Below are 16,388 nucleotides of genomic sequence, written 5' to 3' on the forward strand. Positions count from 1 at the left end.
GGTGGGGGGGAGAACTGACCGGATGTGCTCCAAGACAAGCCGCTCAAAGCACTTCAAGTACGACCGTACGGCATCGGTTTTTCGCTTTCCAAACAAGGCGTGCGCGCTCCCGCGGCAGGGGGAACAAAATCTCACGGGGGAACCAAATCGAGCACAACAACTGTTAGCAAAAATGACACAAACAACTATGCCACTTTTTTCAGACAGATATTCTGCGATTTCAGTATTGCGCCTGAATTATAGCCACGTTAATAAGGTTTGTGATAAACTACTCCGTTCGAAAATGTGTCCAAAATTGAGCGGGTTAAGAGTAAATCATTCAACGACGGCACAGCGCACTGAGCTGTTGTAAGATGGCCGACTCGTGACGACGCTGCAGACCCAGCCTCGAGCTATCTAGTGTCCCATTAGATATCTATGTCAATAAACGTCGAAGAAGAAGTCGTAGTAGAAGAAGACATGAAAATATTTTTCAAGCGAGGACGTAATGTACAGCTCTGCTGCAGCATATAGAATAACAGGTAAAGCATTTTATTGTCGTTGTTGTTATTGTTTTAGAAAAATGTATACAATTCGTAAAGACCTATAGAAAAAGAAAAGTACCTGCACTCGTGTAAAAGTTAAAAAGAAAAAGTATAGCGTACAGACTGAGAGGTGCCCACATTTTACTCTCGATTATACTTTCACCAATTGTGATAACATCATTGAAGACTGAATAGTTTCCCTCTTGTAACTACACAGTGGTCAAACGATCACGTTGCAAGTCGCATAATGGTAGCGTTTGACTTACCCCCCCGTAGCGCCCCCCCGGAGCGAAGCGAACGTAAAGGAGCCGCATGAAACACGGCAAAGAGCCGCATGCGGCTCGCGAGCCCGAACGTAAAGGAGCCGCATGAAACCCGGCAAAGAGCCGCATGCGGCTCGCGAGCCGCGGGTAGGTCACTCGCCAACACACAAAAAAAAGACCAATGCAGTGCATAGACTCTATGCACTGCATTAGTCTTTTTTTTTTTTTTTTTACAACCACTGTGTACTATGCAAAAATAAAAATTAAAATAAGTGATTCATGTTACCTTGAACACACAAATAAACTTCTAAAGTTGGAGATATTAACGTTTCACGATTTTGCAGATTTTAAAATGGCACAAATATTGTAAAAAGCAAGACATAATCTGTTTCTTGTTAATGTCCCCAAAAGATTTAATGAGATAGATATTAGAAAACACTGAATTGTAAGCAGGTCTACACCACTTGTAAAAGCATGTGCATATCAGTCCAGGGCATGAGGTTGTCGAAGGGTTGACCTGGCCAATTAAAATAAAGTAAAACAAGTTGTACTTCAAACACTAGGGATGGACTGAGACCACTTTTTTAAAAACCGAAACAAGTACAGTGGAGCCTCGGTTTTCGACCACAATCCGTTCCGGAAAGCTGTTCGAGAAGTGAATTGTTTGAATTCCGGATCATGTTTTCCCATTACAAATAATGGAAAAAAGTTTAATCCGTTCCAATAAATAAATGCCTTTTTTTAAGCATTTTTTCATTTGCGCATTTTTGTCCGATTGCGTAACTGCAGCGCACCGCCGAACGCGCAGCCGTAGCGTGTCGCCGACCGCGCAACTGCACCGCGCTGGTTGCATAATTGTGACAGAGCCGCCGCTGAAATTCTGAAAATATTTTTAAAGTTCTGATGTACTTTCCAAAATGTAAGTGGACCTCAGTGCGCAGGGAGCTTAATTTTGTCCGATCGCGCAACTGCAGCGCACTGCCGAACGCGCAACCGTAGCGCGCCGCCGACCACGCAACTGCACCGCGCTGGTCGCATTATTGTGACAGAGCGGTCGCTAAAATTTAGAAAATATTTTTAAAGTCCTGATGTATTTTCCAAAATTTAAATGGACCTCAGTGCGCAGGGAGCTTAATTTGGTCCGATGGCCCAACCGCAGCGCGCTGGGTGCTCACTGTCGCATTGCTTTAGGAGCGACTTTGTGTTTTAGGATGGCTTTACTGCTCCCACTTGCTTCCTTTGGAGGCATGATTAGAGGTGATGCAATCCTTAGAGTAACGAGAATGTAATAACGAACGGAGTCACTTGGCATGCGGGTCCTCTCGGCTCATCTCGCGAGGTTCGGCAACTGAATTTCGTCCGACAGCCGAAGCAAAAAAATCTCGAATTTTTTGTTTGAATACCGATTTGTTCGAGAACCGGGACGTTCGAAAGCCGAGGCTCCACTGTACTTTGATGACAGTACTCGCTGACAATGAGTACCGATATGAGTTCCATTGTCCAAGAAAATGCAAAAAATATAATTCAACCAAACTTAAATATTATCATGCTTTTTCAATTTGACAAGCAGCAAATGTTATAGCTGTAAAGTATATAAACAGTTGTTTAACAGTCATTATTAAATGGCTCACTTTTCTATTATTTTTTAAATACTTCAAAAAGTTTAAAAACATTTTAAGAACACTTCTTCTTCATCCATCCATCCATTTTCTATTCCGCTTGTCCCCACGGGGGTCGCGGGTGTGCTGAAGCCTATCCCAGCAGTCATCGGGCAGTAGTCGAGGGACACCCTGAACCGGTTGCCAGACGATCGCAGGGCACAGAGACGAACAACCGCACTTGCACTCACACCTAGGGGCAATTTGGAGTGCTCAATTGGTCTTCCAAGCATGTTTTTGGGATGTAGGAGGAAACCGGAGTGCCCAGAGAAAACCCACGCGGTAACGGGGAGAACATCCAAACTCCACACAGGGAGGGTTGGAGGTGGAATCGAATTGGCACCCTCCTAACTGCGAGGCGGACGTGCTAACCAGTGCTCCACCGAGCCACCTCCTCTTCTTCATAGATAACTTAAATTCTTTAATAAATTCCTCTGTTTTACATTTTACTCATTCAGTTGTGGTCTATGTGGATGCAGCTAACGCTCGTCACGCAGCTAACGCTCGCCACGCAGCTAACGCTCGCCACGCAGCTAACGCTCGCCACGCAGCTAACGCTCGCCACGCAGCTAACGCTCGCCACGCTGCTAACGCTCGCCACGCAGCTAGCGCTCGCCACGCAGCTAGCGCTCGCCACGCAGCTAGCGCTCACCACGCCACTAGCGCTCGCCACGCAGCAGATTTCAAGAGTGAAAGAAATGAACGTGGAGTGGAATTAACAAAACCAAGGATCTCAAGAGTGAAAGGAAAATACGCTTGGAGCAGTATTTTCTGCCTAGCCGGGACGCGCTGCCATCACGGCGCCTCTGAGCCAGTGTTGAAACTCTGTTGGACACTCTTTTTACCACCTTTTTACCATGCCAACGAAAGTGGAAAAAGAGCTTAAGGAAGCGCTCGATTTTCTGACTGTGGAGATGGAGGCCGTCAGACTGGAGCAGAAAACAATTCTCAACTTGCTTGAAGAAGTTAAAACGCTACGACTACAACTCAATGAGAAGGAGAAAACAATTGCACATTTGGAAAATTGAGTGTCGGACCTCGAGCAGTACACAAGAATGAACGGCATAATCGTCACTGGACTTGAGATTAAACCCCGGTCATTTGCCCTGGCGGTGGTGGGTTTCAATGAGACCAACCAGGCCGACTCAACCAGCGCGGAGCAACAGGTGACAGCCTTTTTCCTGTCCAAGGGCATAGAACTGGACGGGCGTAGCATAGAGGCCTGTCACCCACTCCCGCAGAGAAGGACGAGCGCCAAACCTGCTGTAATATTGAGATTTGCAAAACCAAGACATAAAACGGCACTGTTAAAACAAAAGAAAATGCTGAGAATGAAAATAGCAATTGTGGTTATTATACAGATGACCAATTTAATGCCAAAATCAATGTAAATCAAGGACTGTCAATTATCCATTTTAATAGCAGAAGCCTTTACGCCAACTTTCAACATATTAAAGAGTACTTATACCATTTTCGTTTCGTTTCGTTTATTTCAAACGTGGAAAAAAAAAAGATTACTGTACACAAATGAAAAGACAAGACAAAATACATGCATATACACACACATACATACATATATATATATATATATATACATATACACATACATATGCACACATTAATACACACAAACTAAAAGAGTAGCAATGAAGATATAACCACAAAGAAACCATGAATCATATTCACATGCCTGAAGAGGAGTGGGAAGAAGTATAATTTATTTAATCCCACCCCCTTTTAATAATCCCTAAATACCCAGCCATAAATCATTTTGCCTCAGTTATCCCAACAAAATACTAAATTACTAAATTATCTTCCACCTGCTGATCGCTGGACACTAAACATATACCTACACAATATTAATACATACATATATCTCACACACAAACATTTAACATACATACATACCTCAAATACAACACAAAGATACCTGAATGATAAAAATAAACAAAATAAAAACAAAAAACAGACAAACAAAACCAACAAAGAAACGTAAATCAATAAATACTAAGCACCCCATGATACTCATACACCCTCATTTCTGTACCTTGTAAAAATAATTTCTTCTTTATATCTTTTTTTAAACTGATAGATGTTTGAACATTCCCTGAGCGTCCCTTACAAAGTATTCCATAGCTAAACTCCACAAATTGAAATACAGAATGTTTTTTTTGTTGTGCGTGCCTTCCTTATCCTGTAATTAAATGTCCCCCTTAAATTATAACCCCCCTCCGTTCCAGTGAAAAGATTCTGAATATTAGTTGGCAACAGATTATTTTTTGCTTTGTAAAGTATTTGTGCTGTCCGGAATTCCACTATATCTTTGAGTTTGATGAGTTTTGACTCTAAGAATAATGAATTTGTGTGATCCCTGTATCCTGCCCCATGAATGATCCGTATTGCTTTTCTTTGTAAAATAATAAGTGGATATATTGTGCTTATGTAATTATTACCCCAGATTTCTATACAGTACATGAAATATGGAAGAACTAGTGTATTATAAAGGATGCGGAGTGATTTATGATCCAGAGCCTGTTTTGCTCTATTTAATACTGCGATGCATCTTGAGATTTTAGTTTGTACATGTTTAACTTGTGATTTCCAACTGATCATCTATTGTCACCCCTAAAAATTTAATCTCATTCACTCTTTCAATACTAACCCCATCCAGCTTTATCTCTAGTTTCAAATTAGTTCTGTGATTACCAAAATGTATTACTCTTGTTTTGCTTAGGTTTAAGGATAATTTATTGCTGTCCAACCATACCTTTAATTTGCTTTATTCATTATTTATTAGTCTTGTTAAGGTGTGTAAATCACTACCAGAACAAAATATATTTCTGCAAACAAAACCATCTTCAAAATATGTGATACCTTGCATATATGTATCATTTATACATAATATAAAAAGTTTAGGGCCCAACACTGACCCCTGAGGGACGCCACAAGTAATGTCCAAACACGTTGAACAAGTGTCACCCAACTTCACAAACTGCTTCCTTTTTGTTAAATAGCTCTTGATCCACTCTAATGGTTCCCCCCTGATGCCATACCGATGTAATTTATTGAATAATATTTCATGATTTATTGTGTCAAATGCCTTTCTTAGATCTATGAATATCCCCACTGTATATTGTTTTAGGTCTATTGCGTTAGTAATTTCCTCCACTGAGTCAATTAGTGCCAGTGATGTTGCTCTGTTGGATCTAAATCCATATTGACTTTCAGTGAGTAATTTATATTTATCTATAAATTTGTCCAGTCGGTTATTGAAAGGTTTTTCCAGTATTTTAGAAAATTGTGATAGTAATGATACAGGTCTGTAGTTTGTGAAGTGGTGTTTGTTCCCAGTTTTATACAAAGGTAAGGTTGAGCTCAGATTCCTGTCTATTAAACTATTACACTGCTCCTCAGATGTTACTGAATCTGGGATTTGTTTGGCCAGAACAGGTCCCACACTTACAAAGAATTTATTAAAGTTATTAGCCACTTCTTGCATATCATGCTTCTCAGTGTTATTGATAATAAAATATTTAGGATAATTAATTTTTTAGCCATTTTTTATTACAGTATTCATTATATTCCATATTTCTTTGGTGTTATTTTTATTATTTAATATTTTATTATAGTATTCTTTTCTAGCAGCTCTTTTAATATTAGTTAGTTCATTCTTATATTGTTTGTATTTATTTTCTGACTCTTTAGTTCTCAGTCTTATAAATTCTCTGTCAAGTGTATTTTTCTTTTTACAGGCATTTTGTAAGCCCTTCGTGATCCAGGGATGATCTACATACTTTAGTTTCCCATTATTTACTTTTACAGGACAGTATTTATCATATAACCTTTTGAAAATTTTTAAGAATTCCTCATATGCACAGTTAATGTTATTTTCATTGTATATAGTATCCCAGTTTTGTGACATTAAACCATTTTTAAATGCGTTTATTGTTTCTTCTGTTTTAATTCTTCTGTATTCCTGTTTTTTGGCCGGTTGAGTAATTTTATAGTTGTCATCAAAAACCATAAAAACTGGCAAATGGTCACTGATGTCGCTGACTAATAAGCCACTTATTGTGCTGTTTATAATGTCATTTGTGAATATATTATCAATAAGAGTGGCACGGTGAGAAGTTATTCTGGTTGGTCTAGTGATTTTTGGATACAAGTTCATGCTATATATTGTGTTAACAAACTCTTCGGTCATTTTGTGCTTGTTTGGATTGAGTAAATCAGCGGTGGCCAACCCGCGGCTCGTGAGCCGCATGCGGCTCTTTGGCTAGTTTCATGCGGCTCTTTTACGTTCATATCAACATTTGTGTTTATTTTTCGTGCGTATTTGCTTCGCTTGAGTTCAATATGGTATTTTGGTCAAACGCGCATGCGCGTGAGGTGAATTGGTTTTGCCCGCTTTTTTTATGAATGGCGACTGTGACTACGGGGGCCCATTAGGTCCAGAAAGGCTGACAAGACGCTTGCCAAAATGGCAAGGAAAAAATGCACAGCTAAACGAATATATGACGATGAACACAGGACGTTTTTAACAGAGTTAAAATTGTTTTTTGTTGAACGCTATGGCAAGCCATTCTGCCTGATATGTCGGACGTCATTGGCGCATTTAAAAGCTTCAAATGGTCAGCGCCACTTCAGCTCACTTCATGCCAATATCGATAAGGACTTTGCAAAAGGGACTGAATTTCGCAAGCACAAGTTTGGAGACTTTGAAAAGTCAGGCAGAAAAATAGGTACAGTTTTTCAAAAAAATTACGAAGCACTCAGAGACTGTCACACTTGCATTGTTTCAACTGGCTTGGAACATTGCACGGGCTAAAAAGCCATACAATGAAGTGGAGTTCGTTAAAATATGCCTCAGTGACGTTATTGAAATCTTGTCTCCTGAAAACGACGAACTCAAACGAATGGTCTGTCCCGCCACACATAGTAAGTGAAAAAACTTATTATGTTTTTGTTTGTGGAATTTGTTGAACTGAGAGTTTGTCTGTGTGAGACAATGCACACAATGCTCATTGTTGAAAATGTGGTCTTTGGTCTGTGGTTTTAGTACTGTAGGAGTCAATTTGTCATTATCATGTTGGTGCCTGACATAATAATGTCACACAATAAATTTGGCTGAGCAGAGGGGTGTGTGTGCGTGTGTGTGTGTGTGTGCGTGCGTGTGCACGTGCGTGCATGTTTGTGTGCGTGTGTGTGTGGGGGGGGGGGGGGTGTTCAGGTGTGCTCATGTGTATGATGTGGCTCTTTGCGATGACACAGTAAAAAATGTGGCTCTTAGTCTCTGACTGGTTGGCCACCCCTGGAGTAAATCAATGTTGAAGTCTCCACAGATGAAAATTGTTTTGCAACTGATTTTTGAAAACACCTCCTCCATCCATTCTGTGAACAGTTCAATGCTAGAACCTGGTGTCCGATATATGCAGCTAATGATTACATTTTTCTTTTTTTCTTTGAGTATTTCAATTGTTATGCATTCCAATATGTTGTTAACTACCATTGACATATCCTGTATCACCCTGACGTTTAATGTCTTTTCCACATAGATCGCAACTCCTCCTTCACCTTTGTTTTGTCGATCTATGTGTATAAAGTCATATCCCTCCAGCTCAAAGTCCGCCCCTTTTACTGTGTTGATCCATGTTTCCGTTATTGCAAGGTGATTCTCTTTTCATTTTCCTCATTCTGGATGCGGAGAGCTTTAACCTCCTCAACCAGATTAAGGATAGCTTTCTGCTCCAGCCTGACAGCCGAGACTTCTTCAGTGAGGAAGTCCAACGCCTTTTTAATATCATCGACCTCCTCCACCGAAGAGAGGGGAGCCGTTGATGCCTTCTTCGGACCCATGTTTGGAACGTGCTAGTCCAGGAGGTTAGCTTACTTTGCGTTTGTCGCTTCGCTGTCTGGCGGAAGCACGGTGAAGTGGTTACATTTGAGGGAGATAAAGTATAAATCCCGCATTGGCTCGTCGCATCTGGCTGCAGTTTTCAATACGGCTCCCATATTGATAGATGCACGAGTCTGAAAGCTCCTATGACGCGACTTGCCTTGAATTTTAAGAAGCAATTCAATATTGTAGCTATTTCTGAGACTTGGATTAACTCCGAGAAGGGTGCAGATTTTGAGTTAAAATGTTATGAACTCAAGTACAAGAGTAGGATGGAAAAAAAGGGAGGGGGAGTGGCCTTGTTTGTAGACCAGAATCTCAACTTCAAGGTGATCGAAAATATGACTAACTATTGCTGATGTAATGGAATGTATTCCCACCGAAATCGACATGGGTAAAAAAAGAAATGTAATTGTTAGTTGTGTTTATCGAGCTCCTGGCTCAGCATTGACATTTTTAAGGACATTATGGAGGGATTATTTGCTAATACAAATCAGAAACTGAACTTCATCTGTGGTGATCTCAATATAGATCTTCTGAATCCCAACAAACATAAACAGACTGACGAGTTCTATGATACATTGTTTAGTATGAGTCTCTTTCCCATGATCGCCAAGCAGAGTAACATCACATTGTGCCACGCTCATTGATAACGTATTCACAAATAGCATGGAAAACAACATCATTAGTGGGTTATTGCTGAATGATATAAGTGACCATTTGCCTGTTTTTGTGGTTTATGACTGTGATTGTAATAATGTAAAGCATGGAAGTAACGTTTACAGGAGGGTGAGAAGAACATCAGAATCCCTGAGTGCTTTCAGAGCAGATCTATTGACGGAAGACTGGAATTGTGCGTATGAGTGTAATGTAGACATAGCATATGATATATTCCTAGAAAGATTTATGTCATTGTATGATAAAAACTGCCCACTAAAGCAGTGCAATAGGAAGCATAAGTATACAGAGTCCGCATGGATCACAAAAGGTCTACAAAATGCCAGTAAAAAGAAAAGTCTATGTATCGAGAATTTATAAAGCATAGAATTTTAGAGACAGAAATTAAGTCCAAAAGATATAAAAATAAGCTGACGCAAATTATGAGGTGCAAGAAGGTATACTACAGCAAGTTAATAGAGAAAAATAGAAACAATAGTAAAAGGATATGGGAGGTTTTAAACAGTATTATCTGGAAAGGAGCTGCTAACACAAAGTATCCTGAACACTTCATGGATAATGACAAGACCATAAACAATATGGAAGATGCGGTCAATGATTTGAATGCATTTTTTGTGAATGTAGGACCAAAATTGGCTGAGGGTATCAGTGACCCGTCGATTAGAGCAGGCGAGAGCAGTAGGCGATGGTATTGAAATTAATCCAAGTTCAATGTTCTTGAGAGCGGTTGATGAGAAAGAAGTTTTAGATATTATAAAATCATGCAAAAATAAAACATCTACAGATGGGAATGATGTTGATATGGCCTTAATTAAGGAAGTTGTTGATGGAGTGGTAAATCCTCTGACATACATCTGTAATTTGTCCTTTAAAACAGGCACCTTCCCAAGCAAAATGAAAACGGCGAAGGTTATCCCACTGGATACAACAGGAGATAAACATCTCTTTACAAATTATAGATCTGTTTCTCTATTATGTAAATTCTCTCAAATCTTGGAGAAGCTTTTCATTATGAGACTGGATAGCTTCACTAAGATACGCAACTTGTTAACTGACAGTCAATATGGATTTAGAACAAATAGATCAACAACTATGGCACTAATGGATTTGACGGAAGAAATAACTAACTGTATTGACAATAAGGAATATGCGGTAGGAGTAATTATTGATTTGAAAAAAGCTTTTGATACCATTGACCATAACATATTGTATAAACTGGATAGATATGGGATGAGAGGTGTACCATTGAGCTGGTTAAAAAGTTACATTACTAATAAACAATAGTTTGTTAAGATGGGTAATCATATATCATCATGCCTAGACATTACCTGTGGAGTCCCTCAGGGGTCAGTGCTGGGCCCCATATTATTTATTTTGTACATAAATGATATTTGTAAGGTGTCAACTATCTTTAAATGTATTGTTTTTGCGGACGACACCAACATCTTCTGTTCTGGAAATAACTTAAAGAAACTATTGGAGACTATTACAACTGAATCACCCAAACTAAAAATATGGTTTGACATTAATAAATTATCATTGAATGTAGACAAAACAAAACTGATGGTATTTGGAAACTGTAAAATAGATACACAGGTTCAAGTAACAATAGATAATGTCAATATTGAACAAGTTTATGAGATCAAATTTTTAGGAATAATATTAGACAATAGATTCTGTTGGAAACCTCATATAAGATACGATAGAACCAAAGTAGCAAGGAGTATTGCAGTATTGTGCAGTGCAAAGCATATTCTGGAGCAAAGAATGTTGTACACTCTGTATTGTTGTCTTGTCTTACCATATTTTACTTACTGTGTGGAGATATGGGGAAATGCACACATAAGCACTTTAAAACCATTAATTATACTACAGAAAAAAGCTATGAGAATTGTACACAAGATTGGATTTTCAGATCATACAAATAATTTGTTTTTAAAATCAAATGCTTTAAAGCAGGGGTGTCAAACTCCTTTCCTCGGGGGCCGAATCCCTACATGTTTTCCAAGTTTCCCTTGTTAAACACACCTGATTCAAATGACCAGTTCGTCCTCACTTTCAGCAGGAGCCTGATTAATTGAATCAGGTGTGTTTAACGAGGGAAACTTGGAAAACATGTAGGGATTCGGCCCCCGAGGAAAGGATCTTGACACCCCTGCTTTAAAGCTAATGGACTTATTCAAATTTAGACTGGCACAGATAATGTATCGAGCAAAGACTCAAAAACTCCCAGGGAACATTCAAAAATTATTTATTAAAAACGATAAGGGATATAATTTGAGAGGAAAATGTAACTTTGATAAATGGTATGCTCGCACCAATCTCAGGAGCAGGTGCATATCATCCTATGGAGTAACTGGAATGGGCTAGAAGATAAAATGAAGGAAAGCAGAAATATAGTTCTATTTAAAAAAAATGTATAAAGGAATGATGTTTGCTAATTACCAAAAAGACGAAAATGAAGGTGACTACTGTCAAACGTTTGGATTATAGGCTGTTTTTGTTGTTTTCTCTTGTTCGTTTGTAGTTTAATGTTCTCACTTGGAAGTAAGTGATGGATAGGGGTAGGAAATGATAAGCTTAGGCTTCTTCCTACTCCTTTTCGAACAGTGATGTATATTGTTTGTTGTTTGTTTTTTGTTGTTTGTTTTTATTGTTTTTTATTCTTTAAATCATGTTCGAAATAAAGATTTATTCATTCATTCATTCATATAAAGTGATACATTTGTCTGAATTCCTCATTTTGATAGCATCTCAAGTCCCTCTTTTATACTTGTTGTTAGGTGCGGCTCAGAGTAAGCCGTTTTTGTGCGATCATTTTAAATGCAAATGAGATACTTCACACCTCTCAGGCTGCAACTTGTGCGCCTCCCTTTCCGGTCGACACATTTCTAGTGTTTAGCCACGGTAGCCTAGACTTGCGCTGCAAACTTTTTAATTGATAGTTGTACTAAGTTCATTTTGTTTTTCCTTTTTAATCACTTCACGAGTTCTTTTATCTCAAACAAATTATTTTAGGTGCATTACCTGACATGTTTCGGCTTGTACTTCCGCCTTCATCAGAGTGTGAAGTTTTTAATTGATAAAAAGATGTCAATGGCAGAAGACTTGTCCATACAACCATACATAACACGTCATAAAATAAATCCCCTCACAATATTTATGAATGTCATGTAAACAAGCACTGCAGTCAAGCTACGAAGTAAGCCAATGCAAGCGTTAGTGAGAAGTTAATGAATTCAAGATTCAAAGATTCAAAGCGTTTGTCATATGTACAAAAGGAAAGCACTTTTTCTTTGTACAATGAAATTCTTTCGCTGTCCGTTAAATTGCCAGACAAGGTACGGAGATTAAAAGAAAGTTAAAAAGTAAAAGTAAAAAAAAAAAAAAAACACAAAATAAAAAAAAACACAATATACACACGGTATACCGTATTTATTCTAATTATCGCTCAGGGCGATAATTAGAGAAGGTTTATGTCCAACGGGGGGGGTGGGCGATTAATAGAGAACACTTTTTGTCCGATCGCCAAGGGGCACTGAAATGGGCTATAATATGTATATTTTCCTTATGTAGTATGCAATACCTGCATCTCACTGGTGTTCTTAACACTAGAACAGCGGCTGTTTCGATCTACCTCTAACAGCGGGGTGCGTCAATTGACGCTCCATCGATGCGACACGTTACCGTCGCACATCACATGTTGCGCACGTCATGTTATCGCGATCGTCTTGTTCGAGCGCACGCCCCGATAACGTAATTGTGTGAGGATATTGTAGCGGAGCGACGAGTGTAATTGTATCATAGTTTATGGAGAAAAACAATTTAAAAGGGACATTCGACGTGCTGTCAAATCAGTCATATTTAAACTTGCGCAATGACGTCGGCATGCGGTTGCGGAGGAAAACGTAAGTTTTGGGGGGAATGTTTAGCAGCATGGGCGATAATTAGAGGTATCAATGTTTTTTATTTATGTCATCGCTAACGCGCACTGGGCGATTATTAGAATATGGGCGATAATTAGAATAAACACGGTATACAACTACGAAGGTGAGGGATGTGCAATATAGGCTAGTGCAAAACGGACAATCAGGACTGCAGAAAAGATCATTGGAATCAACCTCCCATCTATCCAAGACTTGTACCTCTCCAGGACCAGGAAACGTGCAAGGAACATCTTGCAGACCCTTCTCACCCAGGTTGCAGTCTGTTTGAACTACTCCCCTCCGGACGGCGTTATAGAGCTCGGTACGCCAAAACCAGCAGACACAGACACAGCTTCTTCCCCCAGGCTGTTGCTCTGATGAACTCACACCACTCTTAGAGTCTCAGAGTCATTACTGTGCAATAACATCCTGCTCTCCACACCTTTTTTGAATTTGTCTACACTGTTTGTACTTTGTGTCCTCTCTGCATCCATTGCAGCCTGGTCATCCTGGATAAGGGACCTTCCCATCTGTGGTCTCTTCTCAAGGTTTCTCAGTTCCCCTAGCTGGAGTTTTGAGTTCTTCCTTGCCCTCTTGGGAGTTTAAGATCAGGGGATGTTTGAGAATATTTGCCATTTTTCACATGTCCTGAGTGTTGTTAGTCACCTAAATGTTGAACAGAGGCTGTGATTTACCGAAGTCAAATTCCTTGTTTGGCACGCTCAAACATGGCGAATAAAAAACTCTTGAATCTTGAATCTTGAAAAATGGCATTGTTATAGTGAATGTACTGTTAAACAGGGGACAATGCAGTGCAAAACAAAGTGAGTGTAAACAGTGTACAGTAAAGTGCAGATCAGTGACTGAGGTAGTGATCTGGTCAGCTGTTTAAGAGTCTAATGGCCGTGGGGAAGAAAGAGTTCTTGAAACGGGAGGTTTTACATTTTATACTTCTGTACCTCCGGCCTGAGGGGAGAAGTGTGAACAGTCCATGTTGGGGGTGGGTGGGGACTTTAAGGATGGACGCTGCTCTTCTGTGGACCCTACGGTGGTGGATACTCTGCAGAGAGGGCAACGGAGTCCGGGTGATTTTCTCTGCCGTCCTCACCACTCTCTGCAGTCGCTTGCGGTCCGCAGCAGTACAGCTGGCGTACCACACGGAGATGCAGCTGGTCATGATGCTCTGGATGCAGCAGCTGTAGAAGTTGCGGAGGATCTTGGGGGACATTCCAAACTTCCTCAGCCTCCTCAGGAAATACAGCCACTGTTGAGCCTTTTTGACCAGCTGTGTGGTGTTGAGTGTCCAGGTGAGGTCGTCACTGAGATAGACACCCAGGTATTTGAAGCTGCTCACCCTCTCAACTTCAAGCTGTCGAATGAAAAGTGGCTGGTGAGGTCCCCCTTTCTTCCTCACGTCCACTATCATCTCCTTCGTTTGTCCTTGTTGAGGGTGAGGTTGTTTTCTTCACACCATGACACTAGGCTGTCCACCTCCCTCCTGTAGGCCGCCTCGTATCTGCCAGTGATGCGTCCAATCACTGCGGTGTCGTCTGCGAACATCAGGATGATGTTGTCTATGTGGGAGGCAACGCAGTCATGGGTGAACAGGGTGTAGAGGATGGGGCTCAGCACGCATCCCTGTGGGGTACCAATGTTGGTGATGATACGGGCTGAAGTCCTGTTTCCAATCCTGACAGAGTGAGGCCTGCCAGTCAGAAAATCCAGGAGCCAGTCACAGAGGTTGGAGTGAAGACCGAGTGTGGACAGTTTATGGATGAGTTTGTGGGGGATGACCATGTTGAAAACAGAACTGTAGTCAACAAAGAGCATCCTGACATACGCATCCTTATTTTCAAGGTGGGAGTGGCAGTAATGAAGAGCAGTAGCGATGGCATCTGAGGTGGACCTTTTGGGCCGATAGGCATACTGCAGGGGGTCCAGGGAGTCTGGTATGCTGCTCTGGATGTGGGCCAGCACTGTTCTTTCAAAGCACTCCATGATGATAGGGGTGAGTGCTACTGGCCTGTAGTCATTCAGGCAGGTGGGCTGGCTCTTTTTGGGGAGGGGGACAATGGTTGTGGATTTGAAACAGGTGGGGACGATGCTCTGGCTGAGTGAAAGGTTGAAGATGGAGGTGAGAACATCTGCCAGCTCGTTGGCGCATGCTCTAAGGGCCCGCCCAGGGATGTTGTCTGGTCCTGCTGCGTTGCGGGGGGTGATCTTCCTCAGGGTTCTGCATACCTGGCCTGATGAAATGTTGGTGGGGGGGAGGTCTGGGGTTGGGTGGTCCGGGTGTGTGTGTGCCTCTCTGTGTTGGGGTTGGAGGTCTCAAAGCGGGTGTAGAAGTTGTTGAGGTCATCCGGTAGGCTGTCAGTCCTGCAGGATGCACTCAGCCTCTGGTGTCCATAGTTTGATTTGTTTGGTGGTGGGGTTTGTTTGTTTTAGTTTCTGATGGATGGCTGGGTTCTGTAAAAAGCAGGGACTGTATTTTATAGATAACTGGCCCTCCTTCTGGGGCCGCCCAGACCTGCTGAGGAAGGACGGCCTTCACCCTAACCGTGAAGGCGCCTTCATTCTTTCTAGGAATATAGATTACTGTTTGAGGCACTCATGACAGGTCACTTTAGAGCAGGCCGGGGCACAGGTGATTAGACCACCTGTCAGGATGGGTTTGGAGTCTGTTAAGCTAAAGTTAACTAGCGCTAGGCTAGACTTCCAGCATGCACATAGCTCCTCGTGTAGACTAGAGCGTGACAGTTTGAATAGTGCTACAGTACACATAAACACACTTTCTACTGGGGTAGTAGACAAATCCAATCACTCCACCCCGACCGGTTTTGCGGATGAAATGGTGCCTGTTTCAGATAATTTTACATGTGTAACAAATATTTACTATCAAATTCCCACGGTCGTATCGTCCCACCGCGCTAACAAACATTTGAGAGGTGATGTCAGGCCTAGAGAACACAATCTTACTCGCATCTTGTTTAAAAATCCTTCGATAGATACGCACCCTGATGGACCGATTACACTTAAACTCGGTTTTATGAATATTAGATCGCTTCATACGAAAGCAGTTCTCGTTAATGACCTCATCACGGAACATAATCTAAACGTTTTTGGTCTCTGCGAGACCTGGTTAAAACCTAATGAACTGCTGCCGCTTAACGAGGCCTCGCCTCCAAATTTTGTGAGCTCGCATGTGGCGCGTCCTCGAAAAAAGGGTGGGGGTGTCGCCCTCATCTCAAATTCCGAGCTTAGATTTAGGCCTCGTTCGATCAACGTATTTAAAACATTTGAAGTTCTCACTGTCCGATCCACCGCTTTACCGTCATTTTATCTTGTGGTTATTTACCGTCCACCCGGGGCTTACTCTGGCTTCCCGGATGAATTTTCAGAATTCGTGGCTGATCTAGTAACCAATGCGGATAATATAATTATCA

The 16,388-nt window shown here is 41.1% G+C and overlaps 1 protein-coding gene across 1 annotated transcript in view; it reads left to right on the plus strand.

Annotated features, from left to right (window-relative positions):
- Window positions 1–409: 409 nt before the first annotated feature.
- naf1 (nuclear assembly factor 1 homolog (S. cerevisiae)) overlaps window positions 410–16,388 on the plus strand; it is a 69,734-nt gene continuing 53,755 nt past the window's right edge. The window contains 1 exon segment of the mRNA XM_037254796.1: window positions 410–521. The gene's annotated coding sequence lies outside the window, so the exon portion shown is untranslated.

The sequence above is a fragment of the Syngnathus acus genome, chromosome 1 (genome assembly GCF_901709675.1).
Source record: "Syngnathus acus chromosome 1, fSynAcu1.2, whole genome shotgun sequence".
In the NCBI taxonomy this organism is placed as follows: domain Eukaryota; kingdom Metazoa; phylum Chordata; class Actinopteri; order Syngnathiformes; family Syngnathidae; genus Syngnathus; species Syngnathus acus.